This window comes from Plecotus auritus (assembly GCF_963455305.1).
Source record: "Plecotus auritus genome assembly, chromosome: 8".
Lineage (NCBI taxonomy): Eukaryota > Metazoa > Chordata > Mammalia > Chiroptera > Vespertilionidae > Plecotus > Plecotus auritus.
In genome coordinates this window covers 176,067,905-176,075,993 of record NC_137782.1, presented here as the reverse complement: position 1 = coordinate 176,075,993, position 8,089 = coordinate 176,067,905, and positions in this window count along the sequence as shown.

The following is an 8,089-nucleotide window of genomic DNA, read 5'->3' as shown; positions in this document are numbered from 1 at the left end:
TGGCGGAAGCCTCTCCTACCTTCTTGGCAGCGCTAAAGATGTCCACCTGCCGGCTTAGGCCCACTCCCTGGAGAAGTGGTCAGCAAACTCATTAGTCAACAGAGCGGCAAACCGCGGCTCACGAGCCACAGTTTGCCGACCACTGCCCTGGGGGATTGGGCCTAAGCTGGCAGTCAGACATCCCTCTGGCAGCCCAGGAGACCTCGAGGATGTCCAACTGACAGCTTAGGCGGACTGTTAGAGGGTGCAGGCCAGCGGACTGTGAGAGGGTGCAGGCCAGGCTGAGGAACCCGCCCCCAAAGTGCACAAATTTTTGTGCACTGGGCCTCTAGCTGAATAAATAAATGAGTGAAGAGAAGGCAGCTCTTCCTCACAGAAGTACAGAGAATAAATGTAAAAAGAACCAGGAAAATATAAAACTGTTATTCGAACCCTACAGAAATAGTTCTTGGTGGCAAGATCCACTGTGGATGCAAAATTCACGGTCAAAGGATCTCTATGTAGTGTCCGAGTATCTCTGGAAGACGATTATTAATTACACAGGAAAAAGTAGTGACCTGAGGATGGAGAACCCAGTAGATGGCACTTTAGCCAAATGGTCACATGCCTATGAGATACTGAGGGACAGTCTGCAAAGCACCTGCCAGCACCGTCCAGGGGGTCTCACATGACATGCACTGGACTGAAGGCCGCCAGCTGCAGGCAAGACCAAGAAGGCAGAGCTAAGTGCTCAGGGACCTTCTCCTAGATCCTGGGCCTGGGATTTAATCGTGGCATTGGAACATGTATTGAGGACATCAATGGAGAAACGTGAAATCCAAATAAATTGTGGTTTAATGAGTAGTTTTGAAAATTATAGTATGATTACATAAAGAGTAACATTAGGGCAAGGGTGAGAGGTGTGTGGGAAATCTATGTATTATTTTTGCAAATTATCTGTAAGTCTAAAATTATTTCAAAATAAAAAACACAAAATTGCAATTGAATTTTGTGCATAAAGGTTTTTTGTGTTTTTTTTAAGGTTTGCATGTTTGTTTAAGCGTTGCTTGAACCTGCCTCTGGGGACCGAGTTCCCCACTTGGATTCTCAGGGTCGTGGCTGAACCGCTGAGCTTGGCTGGGCCACTGTTGTGGTTGGCTTTCCTGTATGTTTTTATATGCACGTTTACGTTATTTCATAGCTGTGTGTTTATTATCATGCAGAGCAAACAAAGCTGTCCGTCTTTGGGCCCAAGTTCCTGTGGGATTACATCAGCGAAGATGGAAGGGGAAACCGAGGAAGGAGATGCCTGAGGCTAGGGGCCTCCTCGCTGGGAGTCACCTGAAGAGCCGTACGTAGGCTGTCGGCTCATAGAAATGGTGTTTCTGGGAAAGCAACAGACTTGGACATAAATCTGAAACAAAAGGAAACCAGTCTTGAGCGCTCTCTCTCCCTTCCTTGGTCTGGACAAGCTGGTCCATGGCCCCGACCCACCTGGTTCCACGTGGGAAAGCTGGCGCTCCTGTTTAACAGGTATCGCTTATGGTATACAAAGAAGAAACAATCCCGTTTAAAACAGTAAGACACAAATTTTAAATCTCCTAAGATTATCTTACTTTAGAATGGCGATTCATGTTTTTTCTTTAACATGTAAAATGTTTGCACTTTAATTCAATTCGTATAAAAACATTACATGTGTTTCAGGCCCCAGATTAACCAGGTACTTTCAAAACCACTTTCTCATTTAACGCTCCAATTCTTTTTGTAAGAAGGTAAACTGGAAGAAGTGTAATGAAGAAAGTCCTAAGGAGGAACACACACATCGACAGTCTTGTCCTGGCCTGAGCGACACGCTAGCTTTACAGTCTGTTCCGAGGACGGCTTGTCCGTCAGCACCGGCATCACACGTGTCAGGTGTCCACACTAGACATCCAGGTGCAAGGCATGTGAGGAGGGCTCCCCGTGTTTACAGGCAGGACGTCCGCGCCCGAGAAGGAGGCGGCAGCGACGTGGTGGCTTCGGGCAGCCTCGTGGAGCCGACACGCGGCCCCGGTGGCCTGGCCCGGCCCTGAGAGAGGCCCCGTGCGCTCCCGGCGAGGTACGTGGTGCCCGGAAGGCCTGCGCGGCATGGCGTTCTGCACCCCACCCCTCAGGCCGCGGGAAAGCAGCGCAGCTCTCGTTCCCCAGGAACCGTCACTCACCCCATCCCGAGGACAGCCGTCCACTTCCGCACGTCCTGCCCTGATGGCGCCCCAAAACGTCTCACCCAGTCGTGGCCGCACAGTTATTAGGTTTTCACACGCACGCATTCACGTAGGCACGCACGCACACGCACGCACGCACACACACGCACGCACGCACGCACGCACGCACGCACGTCGGGTAAGTTTATTAACCGGGACACACGGTGGTCAGTGACTCTTTGCTAAATGGCAGTGGATCATGGAACAGGTCTTCATCCTTGTCCTCTTCCAGCTGAGCAGGGGGAATGGAGGGGGGGAGGGGAGGGCAGAGGAGGGGAGGGGAGTCTTTGTTTCTCTAATTATTCTAAAATAACCATATCGCTGTATTCCCACAGAATAAGCGCAGAGAAGGATGCCTCCTTCCACAGACCAAGTCATTCGGTGATGCACCCATCTCTCCAAAAGGCAGCCTTGATCTGAATTTATTTTCACAATTACATGCATGTTATCTAAAGGAAACAAAGAACATGATAAAAATAAAGTTTGAAATAAACTTTAAACTGTGGGAATGCAGGGGACCCAGCTGGAGAACAGAAAATAACAGGGAGAGGGAGCTTAATATCTGTTTAATATTCTAAGCCCAGCAAGATGATCCACGCAATGGAGAGTTTATATCTACTGACTGGAAATTAAGGATTCAGAGATGAGACAAACTGATTTTAGTCTAATGTATTTAATGAGTTTCAAAGTATATAAAGCACAAAGAGAAAAATGGCTATCATGCAAGTAATAATACATAACTTTTTAAAAAACTTGTTTTATTGATTTCAAAGAGAAAGGGAGAGGAAGAGACAGAAACATCAATGATGAGAGAGAGAGAATCATTGATTGGCTGCCTCCTGCACACCCCCTACCAGGGATCAAGCCCACAACCTGGGCATGTGCCCTGACTAGGAATTGAACCTGTGACCTCCTAGTTCATGGGATGATGCTCAACCATTGAGCCACACCAGCCAGGGCAACATATAATTTTTTAAATGCCTACAGCTTAAGGTTGTATTTTTTCCATAATGTTACAATATTATTTTATTTATCAGTATCAATATACGTTGAAATGCTACTCAACCATTAAAATTATGATGACAACTAAATAACACAAAAAGTGTTTATGATGTATTGTTCAGAGAAAATTCAGGATACACAATTGTATGGACATTTGACGAAAGCTGATTAAAATTTGTATACTTTTAGAGACTGGAATGGAAAATATTTTTCATGTTAGGGTGCTGCGATTGTTTAGTGAGAAATTTTCTTGTCCAAAATTTTATATTATGTCTTATTAATAATAAAAGCTAAAAAAGAATTCAAGTAGAAATTAATTTTCCCCAAAGGTCAAAAATAAACATAATCAAGCTGTTTGCTCTTGCTTTATTCTCACTTAGTTTTGCCAAACTAGTGGGAACGTCTCTCCTAGATTCTCCTAGATTATAATTGTAACATAAAGATGCTGAAAAAGAGACCTTCCCACGAGATAACTCTGGTGATTCCTCAGCTGCAAGGTCAGGTCCTTGCAATGTGGACAGGTTAATACATCACTTAGGTACTGAAACAGTTACCTGGGAAGCCATTCACACCTAGAGAAGAACGTTGCTGAAGCACACATCGACAGACAGCTCTTATTTTAAGTCATTAACGTGAATTTTCCTTTGCTCAGTACAAGTAACATGTTCCCCGGGTTGTGTGAGGACTGGAGGAGTTATGTCCTCCTGGTCGTGCATCTTGCCCGGCCACTGCCCGGGCTGTTCCCAGGGGCTGCGGGAATTAGGTGAGGCCCGCAAGGCCAGGTTTTTTATTTTCAGGGATGTTTGAAGGGCTTATTAGCTATAAGACTTCTAATGCTATAAAACATTTAGTTTTAAAAGATTGACTTCAATACACAGGCACAATCACGTAATTCTAGAAATGAGGTGATTAAAGTCCTTAAACTTTTGTGTCCCAGGAGAATATAGGGGATTCGCTGAGGGTCCTGGGTTCTACAGAACAGAGTGCTGTTCTCAGGTTAGACCCAAGGAGGAGTGTTTTCCCACAAAGAGGCTCTTCCCCTCTATTTAAAATTATTTTTAAAAACATTTTTATTGACTTCAGAGAGGAAGGAAGAGGGAGAGAGAGAGGAACATCAATGATGAGAAAGAATCATTGATGGGCTGCCTCCTGCACACCCCACATTGGGGATCGAGCCCGCAACACGGGCCTATGCCCTGACCAGGAATTGAACCCTGACCTCCTGCTTCATAGGTGGACGCTCAACCACTGAGCCACGCTGGCCGGGCAAGGCCCTTCCTCTCTACAGTGAGCAGTGCCTGGCCCTGCGGAGACCAAGCACCCAGCAGCCGGTTAGACTCATCATGGGCTCAATCCTGCTGTGGTTGGTAAGGGTCTGAAATAAGAATTCAACAAAACGGTATCAGAGAACTCCATAAAAACTACATCTGGACACAGAAGGAAATCCATCCTGGACAGAGATTCTTCTGGGACTGCTGACCTTTTCCCCAGCCCCAGGATCCCAGAGAACAGCGAATGCTGGGCATTTCCCCTCTGTGGTTCAATCAAGAGCTGCCTGCAGAGAGCACCAGGCACTGCTGCGGACCCTCCAAACTCCCACTCTTTGTACCGTGAATGATTAGCTGAACTCCTTTGTTTCCACTGATCTAAGGAACGAAATGCTCGTTAGCCAAAGTCTGGCTAAGCTTCTCTCCTCCCCAGGCCCGGAAACTTGGCCCTCACTCACTCAAGCATTAGAATGAGGAACAACACCCCCCTTCTCCAGCGAAGGCTGACCTTGGTCTAAACAACCTCTGACCCTGCATCTGGGCTCCTCCACTGCCCACAGGTTCTTCCCACCCTTTTGACTCCTCCTGAGAAGGGGAGCCCGCCCTGCCCAGCTGGGGGCACTCAGGGTCGGGAAAGCCCTATTGCCACCAGCCCCTCTTCATCTGGAGATAATCTCCTCAAAGTCAGCCCTGGTGTGGTGTTTGACACCACATGGTGGAGAATTACACTAAAGCCTTAAATACAATCAGCAACAAGCAATAGAGCAGGCTCTCTGCAATATGCCAACCAGCGCACCGGGGACCCTCTGCGAGTACGCCAAGAAGGAGGAAAATGAAAACGAAGAAAGCGTCTTAAAATTGGTGTCTCTCTCTCTAACCGGCAAGAACAGGCACGAGAATGTCAGTCCTTGTTTCCTTTGTTTCCACTTCGTTCAAAACAAAATGTAACGAGGACACAGGAACATCTCATTGGCGTTACCCGTCCAGCAACTGGAAGGGCGCTCGAGGGGCTGCACAAATGGGAGGGACTCGTGAAGTCAGTGGGCAAGGGGGTTTTAGTGAAAGAAAAAAGGAGGACCATTTGGGCGGGTACCTGCTTTCTTTGGGGGAAGAGATGGGGCAGGGGTCTTATCATGCAGATTGCCTCTTCCTTCTGGGGGAGATGCGGAGAGTGAAGTCCATGGTCCCAAACCTGACCTGATGCCTGACCCACTGCAGCTGTTGCTGAGGGAATACCTGCTGGTTTTGTGTGTGGTCAGCAGTAGTGAGATGGTGGTTGAAGCTCCACACACGAGCGTGCTCTGGTCCGTAAAGGTGCGCGGAGGCAGCGCAGTGGCGAGGGGTGGTGGAGACCGGCTGTGGGGTATTTAGAGACCTGCATGTGCCTGTGTACACCTCACAGGGGTCTTCCGTCTGCAAACTGGGAGCCTCAAGACCTCTGTGCAGGTGACGAGAGGCAGTGCAGGCTCTGAGGAGGCTCTGCTCGGCTGCTGTCGGAGGTAATGACCTGCTTGGCTCAGTTCCAGCCTCTGAAACCAACAGCAGGAGTTGGCTCTGTCCTCCTGTCTCCGGCCTCTCCGAGCCAATCAAAATACCCACAGAGCCCAGTTAAGAATTAACTTCTATTTATTTTGTTATCCATTAAACACAGGTTGTGAGCTAGAAAGAAAAGATATATTTAAGGCTCGCTAATTTTTTTAAATCGACCTTCTTGGAGGCTTATGGAATGTTACTAGCTATGGGAAAATACCTGCGTAGACCACTGAAGGGCCAAGACCATGTGAAACTGGAAGGTTAAAACAATTCTAAAGTAACTCTTTCTTTGCTTCCCCAAAGCTAGAAAGCCTAAGGAGGCAGAGTTTTCTGAAGCAGCTGATGTCTCAAGGACTGATTCTGAGGGTCAGGTCTTCGCCTCTGGGCCCTGAGCTTCGGGTAGAGGGAGAAGTCCTGAGAGAAGCTTCTGGGGCCGAAGGAAGGGTCACCTTCGGCGTCCGTAGACATGATTAAGGGTTTCAGTTCCTGCAGACGTTTGCTGGTCCAGTCAGGAGGCAGGAAGAGCTGGATGGTCAATGCACTCTAGTGCAGACCTTCTCAAAGTAAGGAGAGCCGGACACAGACGGGGGCGAGACGCAAAGTCAGACTTGAGCAAACACATACCTTAGCTTTGCTTCGGACACCTGAGCATCATGAGGATGCACAGTGTCTTTTGTTAATATATGGATTTAACCTGATCTCGCTAAAAATAATTGTCTCCCCCTGCCCCCTGGTGAAAGTCAGGCTGATGCTACAGTTCACGTCAAGTAAGCAGAGAGCAGCCAGGGAAGCTTCAGGGAAAGGAGCTAGAAGACCAGTTCCTGCCTCATGGAAAACGCCATCACATCGCATAACCCTCTCCGTGGTCAGGAAATGAGCAGATGGACAGGTCTTTCCTGTGTCTCCAATACTTTCAACTCTCTTGTGTCAGATTGGATATACGCTCTAACCCACCTTCAATCCAATGGCTCTCTTTTTGTTTAAATTACTGTTAGATCTGTGTATTGTTTTCTCAGTTTATTTTATTTTTCAATTCCAAATTTTCCATTTTGTGCTCTCGCATAGTGTCAACTTTCTGCTGAAATTCTCTACCTCAACTTTTAATTTCTGGAATGTATATATCATATAGTTTATGATAATTCTATTGTGAATGAATGAATTCACTGCATCATTTTTTTAAAGTTTAAATCTTGGAAAGCTTTATTAGCATACAAAACAGTAAAGCATACTGCTTCAAAAATATACAAATATACTGAAAACATAGAGAATTAGATAGAACTAATAAATAGCAAATTCAGGATGATTACCTTTGGGTTAAAAGGAGAGAAAAATTGAGAAGTGTTTGAAAAGGAGGACATACTAGGTTCTATTTGTTTGCTGGGATGAAAATGTGGGTCTTCTCCTTTTTCCTTGTCCTAAGAATTGCATTATAAAGTTACCGTGTGTGTATGTAATGTCAGTTATGAAGAACGCACAGCAGGATAAGTGGAGTGGGAGGTACTACTTTTAAGAGGATCGTCTTGGCTACTGTGCTGAAGAAAGGAATCCAAACTGGAGGCTGTGACAATAGTCTAGGGCTGGGCTGATGGTGCCTTGATTTTGGGCAGTGGTGACAGAGGCAGTTGTGTCTGGTAAGTATTTGAAGCCAATAGAAATCACTGGTGAATGTGACGTAGGTGTGAAATGGGTCCTATGTGATGATGTGGCCTGAGGAACCGGGTGAACAGAATTTACTTTTGCTGAAGAGGACGAGGGAGACATTGGAGGAGGGAAACGCCCGAGCTGGGTTTTGGACAAGTTGGGCTGGAGATGCTATCAGGTGCCCAAGCAGCTGTCAAGGGCGGAGCTGGAGCTGAGAGTCTAGAGTCCAAGGGAGAGTTAGAGGGACTGAGCTGGTGCAAAGGGGGCTCATTCCCCAGGAGGGGGCGTGCAGGAAGAGGCGATGGATGATGCTCTGACATCATTGGTGTCTCTATCTCTCCCTCTCCCTTCCTCTCTCTGAAATCAATAAAAACATACCAAAAAACGTAAATAGACTAAATTTACCAATCAGAAGACATTAGA